This window comes from Sus scrofa, chromosome 7 (genome assembly GCF_000003025.6).
Source record: "Sus scrofa isolate TJ Tabasco breed Duroc chromosome 7, Sscrofa11.1, whole genome shotgun sequence".
NCBI classification, from domain to species: domain Eukaryota; kingdom Metazoa; phylum Chordata; class Mammalia; order Artiodactyla; family Suidae; genus Sus; species Sus scrofa.
In genome coordinates this window covers 99,090,219-99,108,096 of record NC_010449.5, presented here as the reverse complement: position 1 = coordinate 99,108,096, position 17,878 = coordinate 99,090,219, and positions in this window count along the sequence as shown.

The following is a 17,878-nucleotide window of genomic DNA, read 5'->3' as shown; positions in this document are numbered from 1 at the left end:
TCACGGCAACGCCGGATCCTTAACCCACTCAGCGAGGCCAGGGATCAAACCTGCAACCTCATGGTTCCTAATCAGATTCATTAACCACTGAGCTATAACGAGAACTCCAGCAAAGAGATCTGTATGGAAAACACTGTAATAATTCAAATAAAAAGCGACATGCGTCAGAATTAAGGCAGAGGAGATGAATAAGACTGGACATAAGATCTTTAATGAAGGTGAATAGGGAGGGACCATAGGGGGTGTGAGTCTGAGAGGATAAGCAGAGTTTAGGATGCGCCGGGTCTGAGATGACTGACAGATATCTGGGAGAGATGTCTAGAGGCTCCTGGGATAGATGCACCCCGAGAGAAGGTTAGGCTGAGAAGACTGCTATGTACACATTTTATGTATATGGCATTTCTAGAATTGTGCAGCGCACAACTCATCTGTGAAGCCATAGATGACAGCCCTGGCTGGAGGCATAGGTTTCGAGCTGTCAAATACAGAGGTCAGCTGATGACTACAGGAAAGGACAAAAGGCAGGATTCTAGGGAATGAAAATTCACAGGTAAGCAAAGGATGAAGAGCTTTATACAAGTGACTAAGGAGGAGCTTTCAGAAAGGTGAGAAAGTGGAAAGCCAACCTTACCAAAAACTCAATATTACTTAGATGAGTATTTCAAAGATGTGGCTATTTTCCCAAACTGAATGATTATGTAAATCATCCTCATTGATTCCTGACAAGGTGTATCATTAGACAGACTCTTTAATGATGTTAGTATTGTCTGGCTATGGCTGATCTTAGAACTTAATTTTATCTTTAGGTGAATAATTTTATACCAGAAGTCACTACTTTCTCAAGGTACTTAGAGTACTATCTTTGCTTGATCCTATTTTCACATTTTTTTCCCTAATGTATCTCTCATTTGACCCCTGATCCAGTTGTTCCTTGAATTTTGTGTTTCATGTTTTACTCACATTACTGCCTTAATACACCTAACGTACGGAACATCATAGCGTAGCCCAGCCCACCTTAAATGGTCTAAGAACACTTACATTAGCCTGTAGTCAGGCAAAATTAATGAACACAAAGCCTGTTTTACTATAAAGTGTTTAACAGCTCACGTAATTTGTTGACTACTGTACTGAAGGTGAAAACAACAGCTGTCAGAGTAAGTGTATCGGTTGTCGACCCTTGTGATCAGGTAGCTGCCTGGGGGCTGCAGCATCACAAGAGAGGGTGGTACATGCATCACTGGCCCAGGAAAAGATCCAAATTCAAAATTCAAAGCATGGTTTCTACCGAACGCGTATTGCTATCACACCATCATAAAGGTGAAAAATCGTTAAGCTGAAACGATCATAAGTTGGGGAACCATCTGTATATATGAACATCTGTAAACATACGAGTTTGTATTTTGCTTCCCTCTGAAATCTGAAATTCTGTTTTTTCTTGTGTACATGAATACTCTCTGAATTAAGGTTGAGGATCGTGTGTTTCACTTAGTTTTTTATTCCTTGTGTGTACCTAAGAGGGTATTGACCATAATTATTCACAGAAAATTTCCACTACACATCCAAAGGCCACATGAGAATAGTAAACCTCTCAAAGGTGGAAACAGAAAACACAAGTTTTAGAAAATGCTTCGAAACTCTAGGTACAAGCCTGTGTTTGTTTGAATAATTGCTCTGGCCCTTAGGTTCAGTTTTTAGAACCAAAAGTCACCTTGCCACATATGAAATGACTTTTCATTTACCTGTGAATAAGATTAGAAAGTTGAAAAGTTACTTTAAATTGAGGTTGGTAAACATAACATGTAATGGATTACAGACATGTAGCATTTTGGAGTTGAACTTCATTTCTCAAAGTGTCAAGATGTTAATCAGCATTATAGGAAAACAGTCTCAGGACAGATAAATCTGAGAAATGCTGGGTTAAAAACAAGTTTCTTTACCGAAAGATTCCTCAGAGCCTTTAAATAGACTAATACATATTATGACTCTTAAAGAGTAAATGGCATAGAGTAACTGGCATTTCTCGAACTTATCTGACTATGAAGACTTGTATTTTGCAGAACACACTCTGGGAAACACTGCAGTCATTTCACAGAGGAGGGCTTTGAGCCTAAAGAGGTTCAAAGACTTGCCCAAGATCACACAAATAATTAGTAGCTGAGGTGGGCGGAGAGCCAGTTCCTTTGAGTTTTAATCAGGCCCTCTTTCCACAATACCACACTGCTGGTATACTGCTTACTTTTCATCCTAAACCCTTCGTGGAGGGTAGAGCACCAAACCGATGCCACCGACCCACAGAGATTCTGCCTTCAAGCCTCAGAGAGGTCCTCCTTCCGTAGCAATGACAGGATGATTTCTTGGGGAGCCTGTCAGCTGCTCTGTGGCCAGGAAGTAAACTGTGGGGGCAGGAGGGTGCCCTGGGAGGAGGAGCACCCTGGGATGCTTTAGGATGCTTAAAAGAAAAGTGGATTTATGTGGAGGATAATTCCTGGAACAGATGTGAAACCAAATACTTCATATCACAATCCTGCCCCCACCCTTTCTGAAAGGGAAACGAAATAGCAGGATTAACCTGCTCTTCATCAGATCCTGCTTTGTTTCTTTCAAAAAGTCCCATGACCGGGCAGATTCCATTTCCTGCTACTCTCCTTCCTACGGCAGTGAGGGGAGGGCCCCGGGGAGAAGAGGCTTTTCTCCTGCTCTGTAAGCACCAGGGTGGTGGTCAGAGACGCAAGGCAGCAAGCAGGGTAAGGCCCGACTAGAGCTTTTACCCCTAAACCCAGCTGGATTTCTCTTACAGGGCATTAGGGAGCATTCTTTTATAAATGTAATGACTATCTTAGGACATTGATAAATTCATCAGTTTGGGGAGAGGGAGAAATTAGAACTAGTTTCATTCTAGGGCTCTGTGAAAAAAAAAATATACTTTTTTCTTTCCTGTTGGCCATAAAATTCAGGGTCTGTGAAAGATATGGATACATTTTTAAATAAACGTTAACATCTTGACCAGAGAATGACAGCAAAGCAGAAATATAGCATATGAGACACACACACACACACACACACACACACACACACACACACGTAAAACCATCATAAAGCCAGTTGGGCCACGCTTTAAAGGGATTTGATAACTCAAGTGTCTCTTTTGGGCTAAGAGACCAGGCGGCTTCTTGCTGTTTGCATGTAGCACGAAATACTGCTCTCTCTAATGGCCCTGGCAGCTAGGCAGGGATCTCGGGGCAGTCTGCGGCAGTCACCTTCCTTCCAGACCAGGCTGGCTGGAAGTGTTATTAGCCCAGAGAAGACCTCTGGTGCCCATGGTAACGAACATCAAGAGCATCCCCGCAAGCCGGGGACTGGGTCACTGAAGGTGTCTTTAAGAATCACCTTTCAAAGCCCAAACCACTTGTTCAGTCACATCACAAGTGGGCAACAGGACAGTGTGAAGGGAGGGGTGCCTGTGGACGGCAGAATTAAAGGGATTAACAATGGGGGCCAAGCAATTGGTGGCACGGCCAGCCCCATTCTCAGCTGCTCTGTCTTGGATTTGCAGCATGAGGTGAAGCTTAAGGCTCTGAAACTATAGTTAAGGCCCTCCTTGCTCTGTGCTGACTTAAGGCAACAGAAATACTGACACCTTTCCAAACAGGGAAAAAGCAAAATGAGGCCAGGCCCAGAGACAGCTGCTGTCGCCCAGGCACACCGCCTTACTTGGAAGAGGCAAGGCGGACCCCACAAACCTTTCCGCCGAGGACCTGACCGCACACCTAGCACAAAGAAGGCAGACCAGCATTGGTTGAATTAATGAACAGAAATAAATATTTAGTGTATTCAGAAGTATTTATTAAATAAGTATTTACTAAAGAATGGGGCTATCTCAGGAGTAAGTACAACTTGAGTGATTACACTGAAGGCCTTTTGTTTTGTTTTACTTTTTCGATATCAACTATTAACTTGAAAGGTGTGAGATATATTTCACATACTGATAAAATTCGCCCATTTAAAGGGTCTAGCTCAGTGGTCTTCAATGTAACCCTCACCGCAACCTAATTTTAGAACACTTTCATCACTCCCAAAAGAAACCCTACCACCACAGGCAGTCGCTTCCCGTTCCCCCTCTCCCGCCTCAGCCTAGGAGAACCACTCATCTATGGTCTCTATGGGCTTGTCTATTCTGGACATTTCACACAAGCCGAATAATACAATATTCAGTTCTTTACTCACTTAGCATTACAATTTCAAGGTTCATTCATGCTGTAAACAGGTATTGGTATTCATTCTTTCATATGGCTGAGCAATACTCCACTGTATGCACTGTATGTATACATCAAATTTTTTAATCCACTCGTGATCTGACAGACATTTAGGCTGTTTCCACATTTTGGCTACTGAGTAATGCTGCTATGAACATTCATGCACAACTTATATAGACATATATTTTCATTTCTCCTGAATATTTTCTTAAGAGGAGAACTGCTGGGTCATATGGTAACTCCATGTTCGAGAAATTGCCAAACTCTTTTCCCAAAGCAACTGCATTTTACATTGCCATCAGCAATGCACTGGAGTTCCAATTTATCCATATTCTCACCAACATTTGTTATTACCTGTTTTTTGGTAGGGTGTCAAGTGGCATCTCATTGTGGTTTTGATTTGCATTTCCCAAATGACTAATGATGCATCTTTCATGTGCTTATTGGCCAGCTGTAAATCTTTGGAAAAATATCTATTCAAATCCATTGCTCATTTTACAATTGGGTTATCTATCTTTTTTTATTTTTCCTTTGGGAGCTGTAAGAAATCCATACATATTTTGAATACAGGTCCCTTGCTAGATAGATGATTTGCTACTATTTTCTTCCATTCTGTGGGGTCTTTTTACTTTCCTCCCTCTCTCTTTCTCTTTCCCTCTCCTTCCTTCCTTCTTTTTTTCTTGGCTGCACTAGTGGCATGCGGAAGTTCTTGGGCCAGGGAGCGACCTGAGCCGCTACAGTGACAATGCCGGATGCTTCACCTGCTGTGTCACAAGAGGACTCCTCTTTTCACTTTCTTGATGGTGCCTTTTGAAGCACATAATTCTTTTCATTTTGTATAGATTTTTATTCAATTCTTTTTAAATGGAAGAATAACTGATTTGTAATACTATATTAGTTTCAGGTGTACAGTACAGTGATTCAGTATCTTTATAGATTATACCCTTTTAATAAAGTTATTATAAAATAAAGGCTATAATCCCGTGCTGAACAATATATCTTTCTTATATATCTTATACATATTAGTTTGTATCTCTTAATTCCATACCATTATCTTGCTCCTCTTCACTTCCTTCTCCTCTCTGTGGAGAAGCAAGGTTACCACTTTTTGTGGTCACCACTAATTTGTTTTCTATATCTGTGATTCTGTTTAGGTTTGCTATGTACATTAGTTTGTTTCATTTTTAGATTCCACCTATAAGTGATATCATGCAGTATTTGTCTTTTTCTGTCTGATTTATTCCACTAAGCATATTATTCTCTAGGTCCATCCACATTGCTGTAAATAGCAGAATATCATTCTTTTTTATGGCTGGATAAAATTCCATCACACACACACATACAACATCTTTATCCATTTATCTGTTGATGGAAACTTGGATTGTTTCCATATCAAGGCTATTGTAAATAGCAATGAACACTGGGGTGCCTGTATCTTTTTGATTTAGTGTTTTCATTTTTTATGGATATATACCCAGAAGTGGAATTGCTGATCATATGGTATTTTTATTTTAAGATTCTTGAGGAACATCCAGACTGTTTTCCACAGCAGCCACACCAATTTACACTTCCACTAACATCTTCGTCAACAGGTTATTTGTAGATTTTTTGATGATAGCCATTTTGACAGGTATGGGGTGATATCGCTTTGTTATTTTGACATGTATTTCTCTGATGATTAGCGACGTTGAGCATCTTTTCATGTTCCTGTTGGCCATCTGTATATCTTCTTTGGAAAAATGCCTATTCATGTCTTCCGCCCAATTTTTGATTTTTTTTTTTTGATACTGAGTTGTATGAGCTGCTTATATATTTTGGGTATTAATTGCTCGTTGATCGTAATATTTGTAATATTTTCACCTATTCAATAGGTTATCTTTTTGCTTTGTCAATGGTTTCCTTTTCTGTGCAAAAGTTCTTAAGTTTAATTATTTTCCATTTGTTTATTTTTGCTTGTATTTCTTTAACCTTAGGGGACAGATACAAAAAATATTATTATAATTCATGTCATAGACTGTTCTCCTTATGTTCTCCCCTAGAAGTTTTACAATTTCTGGTCTTATATTTAGGGCTTTAATCAAATTTCTGTGTGTGGTGTGAGGAAATGTTCTAATCTCATTGTTTTACATGTAGCTGTCCAGTTTTTCTCAGCATCACCTATTGAAAAGACTGTCTTTTCTCCACTGTATATTCTTGCCTCCTTTGTTGTAGATTATTAATTGATCACAGGTGCCTGGTTTTCTTTCTGGGCTCTCTACTCTGTTGCATTGATCTATGTGTCTGCTTTCGTGCCCATACCATGCTGTTTTGATTACTGTAGCTTTGTAGTATTGAAGTGTAGGAGGGTGATACTTCCAACTTTGTTCTTTTTTTAAAAGATTGCTTTGTGGTTCCATATAAATTTTAGGATTGTTTAGTTTATTCTATAAAAAAAAGTCATGGGTATTTTCATAGGGACTGCATTCAATCGGTATATTGCTTTGGGTAGTATGGCTATTTTAACAATATCAATTCTTCCAATCCAAGAGCATCAGATATCTTCCCATTTCTTTGCATCATCTTCAGTTTCCTTAATTAATGTTTCATAGTTTTCAGAATATAGGTCATTCATCTCCTTGATTATGTTTATTCCTAGGTATTTTATTCTTTTTGATGAGATTTTAAATGAGATTTTAAAAAACTTTCTCTTTCTGAGAGTTATTACTATATAGAATGTTCCATGTGTACTTGAAAAGAATGTGTATTTTGCTGTTTTTTTGGCCATGCCCATGGCATATAGAAGTTCCCAGGCCAGGGATCGAACCCATGCCATAGCAGTGACAACACTGGATCCTTAACCCACTGAACCACTAGGGAACCCCATGTATTTTGCTGTTTTTGATATAATGTCGGTGGATATTTATTAAGTCAAATTGGTCTATTGTGGCATTTAAGACCACCATTGCCTTCCTGATTTTCTGTCTGGATATCTGTCCACTGATATAACTGTACTAATAGTTTGTTACTGTCAAATTCTCCCTTTATTTCTGTTAGTATTTGCTTTATATGTTTAGGTGTTCCTGAATTGGGTGAGTATAATATCCTCTTGAAGCATATTTTTAAAAATTTTGATTAATACAATCTATTTAACTTTTCTTGTTGCTTGTGCTGTCTGATGTCATAATAAAGAGGTGATCGTCTACTGCAAAGACATGAAGACTTCCTCCTATGATTTCTTCTAAGAATTTATTATTTTAGCCTTACATTTAAATCTTTTATCAGTTTTAAGTAATTTTTTGTATATGGTGTGAAGTAGGGGGTGCAACTTCCTTCTTTCACATGCAATAAACAATTGTTCCAGCACTACCAATCACTTCAACCACAAGTTGAATAGTTTTGGCACCTTTGTTGAAAAGCAATTTGCCACAGATGAATGGATTTATTTCTGGTCTCAATTCTATTCCATTGATCTCGCCTAAGCCACACTGTCTTGATTACTGTAGCTTTTAAATTCTACTTAAGATTCTCTGACTCATTACCACCAGGCTCCAGCTCTATTCTTTTTGGAGAATTTCAGCTAAGACCAGAACACAAGGAGACTTTTCTTTAAATGAAAGAAGGGTCATTGATAATTTTAAAAGCTGTTTTTTGTTTTCTGCATACACACTTGGGGCATATGGAAGTTCCCAGGTTAGGGGTCGAATCAGAGCTATAACTGCTGGCCTATGCCACAGCCACAGCAACACCAGATCTGAGCCACGTCTGCGACCTACACCACAGCTCAGGACAACACCAGATCCTTAACCCACTGAGGGAGACCAGGGAAGGAACTGGCATCCTCATGGATACTAGTTGGGTTCATAATCCACTGAGCCACAATGGGAACTCCATAAAAGCTGTTTTTAAAACAGCTATACTCTAAGTAAAATCTTAAGAAGACAACATACATGAACAGAATTTAGTATTATAATAAAATTAAACTTATAGCAACTTAATCTACATAATTTGAGTATATATAATCATTCTTTTTCAGAATAACCAGGAGCAAATAGTAAATGATTTATGTAAATGGTATCATAAATTTATATTACACTTAGAGGAAATTTATTATTTTAGTAAACACATTTATAGGATTCTTTTTTCTCTATGTCTCATTTTTTCCATCTTCCTCCCTTACAGTAATCTTTCTTTCATGAAGATGGTGACTCTCATGTGTTCCTGAAATCTTTAGGTACAGATACTGCCCACCCCATGTTCTAAGAGCTAGGTCTGGGGCAACTTGGGTCAAGTAATAGCATTTCTATTTGCATCAGTCCAGAAGCTGGTGGAAAGGGGCTGCAGAAAGGTGATGAATTCCATCCAACAGGGGAGGAAACTCTGGAAAGAAAACATGTTGTGGCAGAAACTGATCGATGTTTCTCATCCCATCTTTAACAAGAGAACCTGAGTTTGCTTGGGGAGGGCATGTGTCCAGTTAAAAGACTATCTCTCCAGACACCCTTACTGCTAGGGAGAAGCAGGCATGGGCCCCAGAGCTGGCCAATGATATATTAGTTGGAACTGCTAGGCCTCCAAGAAAGCCTTTTTTTTTTTTCCAAGTGGACAGATTTAGCAGGCATCTGTCTTTGGCCCACCTCCCACCCTCTTCTTGTCTGGAACATGGACATAATTCCAGTAGGAACTGGAATCACCTTATGCCAAAAAAAAAAAAAAAAAAAAAAAGCTAATGCTTTAGGGTTAGTTGAGCCAAAGAGAGGAGCCTGATTCCTCCATTAGGTCTCTGAAAAGTTGCCATAATCCTGAGTTTCCTGTCTCCGAAGTTCTTGACATGTAAGAAAAATAAAATCCTTACTTATGTTAGCCATTGATTTTCTGAGTTTCCATTACCTGCAGGGACTGCTCTCCTAACTCATCCAGGGGTGAGTCCCAAACCATCCCTCTTTTCCCCTTAACTTTCCCTTCCCACCTTAAGCTCCACCCTCTTCTGTGGAGGTCCCAAGATCTTGCCAATTAGAAATTCTGTGCCTTCAGAGGGGTTTCTGGAGACTGGAGATGTGGGAAAGCTTATTTCCCCCCCGCCAACCTAGGGAGTGGAGGCAGAAGGCCATCTTGTTGATCCTTATCCTCCCCCTTCCCAGGTCTGGCTGCATCCAAACGAGGGAAAGTTAAATTGTTGGGTTAAAGGCAAGCTGGCCCCACCCGCACATGCCCTCACACTGCCAGGAATCCCCCGCCAAGCAACTGGAGATTAACCACTAGGCACTTCAGGGAGGTCCAGACTAGAGGGCCTGGTGACCGGCCACTTCACTCCATTAGGAAAGGAAGCTGGGAAAATGAAGCCACCTAGAGGGAACTAGAGTTTTGATATGATGAGGCAGTTCAGCCGATTCTGGAATAAAGCCACCTTGGTTTGAATTTCAGCTCCATTACTGTGTGGTTTGGACACATCACCTAACTTCTGTCAGCCTTCATATATAGTTTCCTTATATGCAAAACAGAGATAACAATGCACAATGCTTAGCACAGTTGCTGGCATATAACAAGTGCTCAATAAAATGACGACTGCTGTTTAACTGCTGTAATGATGGTGGTTAAGAGCAAGGATTTAGAAGTGGAATCTAGGTTCAAAGCCTGGCTTCACCATCTGTCAGTTATGTGAACTGGGGCTCTTTTCTAGTCTCCTCACCTTAATTTTCTCTTCATTAAGTGAGGAAGAAATGGCTGACTCGGTCATTTACATCTATGGCAAATATTATAAAGGAGAGTTACATGGGTCTCTGTAAAGGGGGACGTGCTCTGATCAGAGAGGCCAGAGAAAGGAAATGCTCTAGAGGGTAGGGGAAGAACATTCCAGGTAGAGCAACACCTGCGAAGGCTCTGTGGGGAGTTCAGAGAAGGCAGGATGGTCAGTATGGAGAAAGCATGGGGGAAAGTTGGTATGGGGTAAGGATGGAAGGTAGGCAGGCCATGGAAGACCTTTATCCAGTTTTATCTAATCCTAAGAACAATGATCAGCTTTTCTGAAGAGCTTCAGGGGTGTGTGTATGAGTATCTCAGACAGTTTGCATTTTGAAATGCTCATTCCATAGTGATGTGAGCATGGAGAGGAGGAAGACCAGAGATGGTAAAGGCTGATGCATTCAGAAACCAGTACACTAGGTCCAAATGAGAATGTCTGGTGACTTGAGCTTGAATCCTTGCAAGCAGGGCAATATAACTCATGTTTCAACTATGGAGTTGAGTCAGTGATTATGAGTTTTAGGATCACTCAGAGAATCCTCTCCAGAAAGACACAAATGCAGCACACCTGGTGTTCTGTATATAATTTCAGGGGATTCATAGATCAACTATGCACTATAGCTCTTAGGTCACACTCTGCAAATCAGACAAGAAAATTTGATAAACTCTTTGAATGTATCGTGACACATTTGTTTTACCAATACTTCTTTACTAAAGGTTATATACTGTGCTTGCTTTCTTATCTCCCTATCCCTTTATCAATGTCCCAGGAGGATGACAAGAGATGAGTCAGTTTTCCTAGTCCCAGGAATAGGAGATGACTGATGACTCCTATCTTATTTTGTTAAATAAGAAAATGGTCTCTGCTCCTTTCATCCATTAGATCCTTGGGTAAATAATGGCTTCAGGTACTTATACCTGAAACTTGTGATGCTCACAGTATTCTTAGATTCAGGCCAGGCCTGACGAGAACTATGGATTTCTCAACAACACCATGATCAGATGTCAAAATGGAAGAACAACATTCATTTAACCCAATATATTGCCAATGTCAACTTAGAAAGACATCAACGATGTTTTATAAGACATAATCCTTTAACCCAGGATTATTCAGAGTGGAGTCTCAGTTTTGAGAATTCTGTTATTAGATTACAATAAGATAAGTTTAGAAATTTAAAGCAGGGAGTTAAATCCTACAATATAGCAAATTGTCATAGCAATTTTACGTCTATTGAATCTAATAATATTAAATGTGAACTTTTCTGTTAGAAGTCTTATTTAGCTTATCCATTAACTTATTTTTTGCCTATTTTATAAGAGTATCAGTCCATACAGGATTGGAAAGGAAAATAACCAGTCCTTAACCACCAATGGTTTGAAAAGTATTGCTTTGGCCAGCTGAAAGTTTCCTAATTCTGTCTTTAACAATGCAAATGATAATATGGAAATTCTACTCATGAATACAGAGGATTGGAAACGAACCTGAGTGGACTAGGAGGCTAAAACCTGAGATTTAGTTTTAAATTTTTGCTATAGTAACCATATTCTCTCCCCTCCTTCCTTCAGGAATGACGGACAGTCCCTCCTCCACTGCAGCCCTCAGCCCTCTCTAGGAACTGCCCCATTACTGGAGGGCACGTCCTCTTCCCAGGCAAGTTCAATACAGAGTAAGCATACAACCTGTATCTCAGCCCCCTCACCACAACTCACAAGTCTGAAAGACCATCCTAGTCTTAGAGCATCCTGTGGACAACTGAGGCCATTCTTGTCACTTTATCAAAGCCCAACTTCTCCCATTGTCCAATTCTGTCTCCTTCCATTCCTTTTCCTTCTGTAGGAACTGATGCCAAGAGCACTCTTTAATAAACTTTCTGAATACTAATCTATATCTCAGAGTTTACTGTTGAGGACACCCACCTTTTGATATTATTTAACAAGAACACCACCTCAAGGATCATAATGGGAACTAAAGAAGCTACATGCTTTGAATGGTGGCACTACATTTACTGAGTAGCTATCATGTGCCAAACACTGCACTAGGAACTGAGTAGCTATCATGTGCCCAACACTGCACTAGGAACACTGCATACAGAACCTATAGGTTTTTATGTATGTGTGGCAAAAGATACATAACATTAAATGAGATTGAATTAATAATAAAAAACCTCTCGACAAACAAAAGTCTAGGACCAAGTGGCTTTATTGTTGAATTCTACCAAACATTTAAAGAAGTATTAATACCAATCCTTCCAAAACTTCCAGAAAAATACAAGAGGAAGGAACACTTCCAAACTCATTTTATAAGGCTAGCATTACCTGGATCTCAAACACAAAGATATCAAAAAGGAAACAATAAAAAAATAAAGAAAATAACAAGCCAATATCACTGATGAACAGAGATGCAAAAATCCTCCTCAAAAAATATTAGCAAACTACATCCAACAATATATAAACAGGTTGATACACCATGATCAAGTGGAATTTACTGCAGGAATGCAAGGATGGTTTAACATCCAGTTAATGCGATATACCACATTAAAAAAAATGAAGGATAAAAATTATACGACCATTGAAATTGATGCAGAAAAAACATTTGGCAAAACTAGCATCCATTTATGATGAGAACTCTCAACAAACTGGGTACAGAGGGAACATACCTCAACATAATAAAGGCAAAAGCCCACAGTTAACATCATACTCAACAGTGAAAAGTTGATAGCTTTTCCTCTAAGATCAGGATGAAGACAAGCACACCTGCTTTTATTTGACATAGTACTGGTTTAGCCAGAGAAATTCAATAAGAAAAAGAAGTAAAAGTCATCCAAACCAAAAAGTAAGAATAAAACCATCACAATTTGCAGATGGCATACTTATACAGAAAACCCTAAAGACTCCACCAAAAACTATAAGAATGAATCCAATTAAGTTTCAGGATACAAAATCAATATGCAGAAATCAGTTGAATGTCTATACACTAACAATTAACTATCAGAAAGAGAAATTAAGAAAACAATCTCATTTACAACTGCATCAAAAAGAATAAAATATCTAAGAATAAATTTAACCAAGGAGGTGAAAAGACCTGTATGATTAAAAACTGTAACACATTATGAAAGAAACTGAAGAAGATATAAATAAATGGAGAGATATTCTCATGGATTGGAAGAATATTATTGTTAAAATGTCCATACTACCCAAAATAATCTAAAAATTCAATGCAATCTCTAATTTCAATGACAGAATAAATAATTCTAAAAACAAAACCAAGGAGTTCCCGTCGTGGCGCAGTGGTTAACGAATCCGACTAGGAACCATGAGGTTGCGGGTTCAGTCCCTGCCCTTGCTCAGTGGGTTAACGATCCGGCAATGCTGTGAGCTGTGGCGTAGGTCACAGACGCGGCTCGGATCCTGCATTGCTGTGGCTCTGGCGTAGGCTGGCAGCTACAGCTCCGATTAGACCCCTAGCCTGGGAACCTCCATATGCCACGGGAGCATCCCAAGAAATGGCAAAAAGACAAAAAAATAAATAAATAAAAACAAACAAACAAAAAAACCAAACAGAAACAACAACCAATCCTAAAAACAAACAGAAATAGAACAAACAATCCTAAAATTTGTATGGAGCCAGAGAAGATCCCAAAAACAATCTTGAGAGAGAACAAAGTTGGTGGCACCAGGCACCCTGATTTGAAAATATACTACAAAGCGACAGTAATCAAAATAGTATGGTACTGACATAAAAAGAGACACACAGGGAGTTCCCTGGTGGCTCAGTGGGTGAATTTTGAGTTGTCACTGCTGTGGCACAGGTTTAATCCCTGGTATGAGAACTTCTGCATGCCACAGGTGTGGCGAAAAAAAAAAAAAAAAAAAAAAGAGAGAGAGAGAGAGAAAGAGAGAGAGCAATGAACCCATACATATACAATTGATTAATTTAAGACAAAGGAGCCAAGAATATACAATGGGGAAAAAACAATCTACTCTATAAATGGTGTTGGGAAAACTGGACAGCCACATGTAAAAGGATGAAACTGGACCACCGTCTTATACCATACACAAGAATTAATTCAAAATGGATTACAGACTTGAAACTGACAATCTATGGACTAGGAGAAAATATTTGCAAGCAATGCAACTGACAAGGGATTAATTTTCAAAATACATAAATAGCTCACACAGCTCAATTAAAAAAAAACAAAAAACAAAAACCAACTCAGTCAAAAAATGAGCAGGAGACCCAAATAGACATTTCTCCAAAGAAGATATCCAGATGGTCAATAGGCACATGAAAAGATGCTCAACATGGCTAATTATTAGAGAAATGCAAAGCAAAACTAAAATGAGTTGTCACCTCACACAAGTGACAATGGCTATCATCAGAAAGTCTATAAATAATAAATGCTGGAGAGGGTGTGGAGAAAAGGGAACCCTCCTACACTGTTGGCGGAAATGTAAATTGGTGCAATCACTACAGAAAACAGTGTGGAGGTTCCTTAAAAAACTAACAATAGAGTTACCATATGATCCAGCAATCCCACTCCTGGGCATATATCCAGAGAAAACTCTAATTTGAAAAGATACACGAACTCCAATGTTCACTGCAGCACTATTTATAATAGCCAAGACAAGGAAGCAACCTAAGTGTCCATCGACAAATGAACGGGTAAAGATGTGATATACACACACACATGAATATTACTCAGCCACAAAAAAGAATGAAATAATGAAGCAACATTGATGGACCCAGAGATTATCATTCTAAGCGAAGTCAGACAGAGAAAGACAAATATCATAATATCACATATGTGGAATCTAAAAAATGATACAAATTATTTATGAAACAGAAACAGACTACAGACTTATGGTCACCAAAGGGGAAAGGCGGGGGGGAAGGATACATTAGGAGTTAGGGATTAACAAATACAAACCACTATATATAAAATAAATAAATAACAACAGTCTACTGTATAGCACAGGGAACTATATTTAGTACCTGTAATAACCTATAATGGAAAAGAATCTGAATATATATATGACTGAATCAATTTTCTGTACACCTGAAACTAATACAACATTGTAAATCAACTATACTTCAATTAAAAAAAACCAAAACAACCCCAGCCCCCCGCAAAAGAGACTTGAAACTGTAAAACTCCTACAAGAAAACACAGGAGATAAGTTCTTTGACATCAGTCTTGGATGATTTTTTTGGATTTGACACCAAAAGCAAAGGCAATAAAAGCAAAAACATACATGTGAGATACATCAAACTTACAAGCTTCTGTACAACAGAGGAAACTACCAACAAAATGAAGGCAGCCTATGCAGTAGGAGAAAATATCTACATATCACATATCTGACAAGAATTTAATACCCAAAACATTAAAAAAAAAGCCTCATAGTATGCAATAGCAATAAAACCCCAATAATCCAATTTAAAAATGGGCAGAGAATCTGAATAGTTTTCCAAAGGAGACATACAAATGGACAACAGGTACAGGAATAGGTGCTCAACAACACTAATCGCCAAGGAAAGGCAAATTAAAACCTTAGTGAGATATCACATCACACCTGTCAGGATGGCTAATGATCAAAAAGACAAAAATAACAAGTGTTGAGAGTTCTCACTGTGACTCAGTGGTAACAAACCCGACTAGTATCCATGAGGACTCAGGTTTGATCCCTGGCCTCATCCAGTGGGTTTAAGATCTGGTGTGGCTGTGAACTGTGGTGTAGTTTGCAGACACAGCTTGGATCTGGCACTGATGTGGCTGTGGCGTAGGCCGGCAGCTGCAGCTCTGATTTGATCGCTAGCCTGGGAACTGCCATATGCCATCAGTGTGGCCCTAAAAAGCAAAAAGCAAAAAAAAAAAAAAAAAAAAAAAAAGAAAAGAAAAGAAAAAAGAAAACAACCCAACAAGTGTTGGTGAGGAGGTGGAAAAAAGGAAACCCTTGTGTACTGTTGGTGGGGAATGCAGATTGGTACTGCCACTGTGGAAAACAGTATGGAGGTTCCTCAAAAATAAAAAGTACCATATACTCCAGCAATTCCATTTCTGGGTATTTATCTGAAGAAAAAGAAAACATTAACTGGAAAAGATATAGTCAAACCATGTTTACTGCAACATTATTTACAACAGCCGAAATATGACAACAATGAAAGTGCCATTGATGGACGAATGGATGGAGAAAATGTGCTACACATGGTGGGAAATAACATGTGTATATATATATATATATGTGACTGAATCACTTTGCTATACAGTAGAAATTGGTACACTGTAAATCAACTCTAATAAAAAATTTTTTTAAATGTGATATACATATATACATATGTTATATATATATATATAAAACACAGTGAAATATTATTCAGCCATAAAAAAATAAAGAATGAAATCTTTCTATTTGTGACAATATAGATGGACCTTGAGGGCATTAAGCTAAGTGAAATAAATAAATCAGAGAAAGACAAATACTTGTATAATCTCTCTTAAATGTAAAGTCTGAAAAAAGGACAAAAACAAAAACAACAAACCAAATTCATAGCCACAGAGAACAGACTGGTGCTTGTCAGAGGGGAGGGGGAAAATTTATCATCTTAAACATTTTTCTTTTTCTTTCTTTCTATGGTCACACCTGCAGCACAACGAAGTTCTTGGGCTAGGGGTAAAATCTGAGCAGCAGCCACTGGCCTACACCACAGCCACCAGCAACACCAGCTCCGAGATGCATCTGTGATCTACGCTGCAGATTAAGGCAATGCTAGACCCTTGACACACTGAGTGGGGCCAGGTTTTGAACCCATATTCGCACAAAGATAACGTTGGGTCTTTAACCCGCATCCTCAGGGAGCCTATGTCAGGTTGTTAACTCACTGAGCCACAATGGGAACTCCATCTTAATTTTTTAAGTGAACAATTTGGTGGCATTAAGTACAGTCACTTTGCCAATCATCACCATCATCTACCTTCAGAACTCTTTTCATCTTAAAAATTGAGACTCAGTAACCATTAAAAAAATAACTCCCCATTCTACCCTCACCTTCAGCTGCTGGCAACCATCATTCTACCTTCTCTCTCTATGAATCTGACTACTTGAGGTGCACAGAAGTGGAATGATACAGTATTTGTCACATAATGTCCTCAAGGTTCATCCATGTTATAATATGTGTCAGAAATTCCTTCTTTCTTAAGGCTGAATAACATTCCACTGTGTGCGTACAACCACATTGTGTTCATTCATCCATGATGGAGAGCTGGGTCGTCTGTACCTTTCAGCTACTGTGAATAATGCTGCTATGAATATGGGCATACAAATATCTGTTCAAGACTTTGCTTTCAGTTCTTTTGGACAGAAGTAAAATTGCTGAATTGTGTGATAATTATAGTTTTTTTTTTTTTTTTTTTGTCTTTTTGTCTTTTTGCCTTTTCTAGGGCCACTTCCGCGGCATATGGAGATTCCCAGGCCAGGGGTCCAATCGGAGCCGTAGCCACTGGCCTACGCCAGAGCCACAGCAACATGGGATCTGAGCCACGTCTGCAACCTACACCACAGCTCACGGCAATGCCGGATCCTCAACCCACTGAGCAAGGCCAGGGATCGAACCCGCAACCTCATGGCTCCTAGTCAGATTCGTTAACCACTGCACCACAACAGGAACTCCAATAATTATAGTTTTAATTTCTTTAGGAACTACTTTAAGAAGCTGTGCCATTTTATACTCCCACCAATAACACACATAAGGGTTCTATTTCTCCATATCCTTGCCAAAAGCTGCTATTCCCTGCTTTTTTATTTCTAATGGTATCCACCCTAATGAGGATAAGGTGGTACCTCATTATGATTTTTTTTTTTTTGTCTTTTGTTGTTGTTGTTGTTGTTGTTGCTATTTCTTGGGCCGCTCC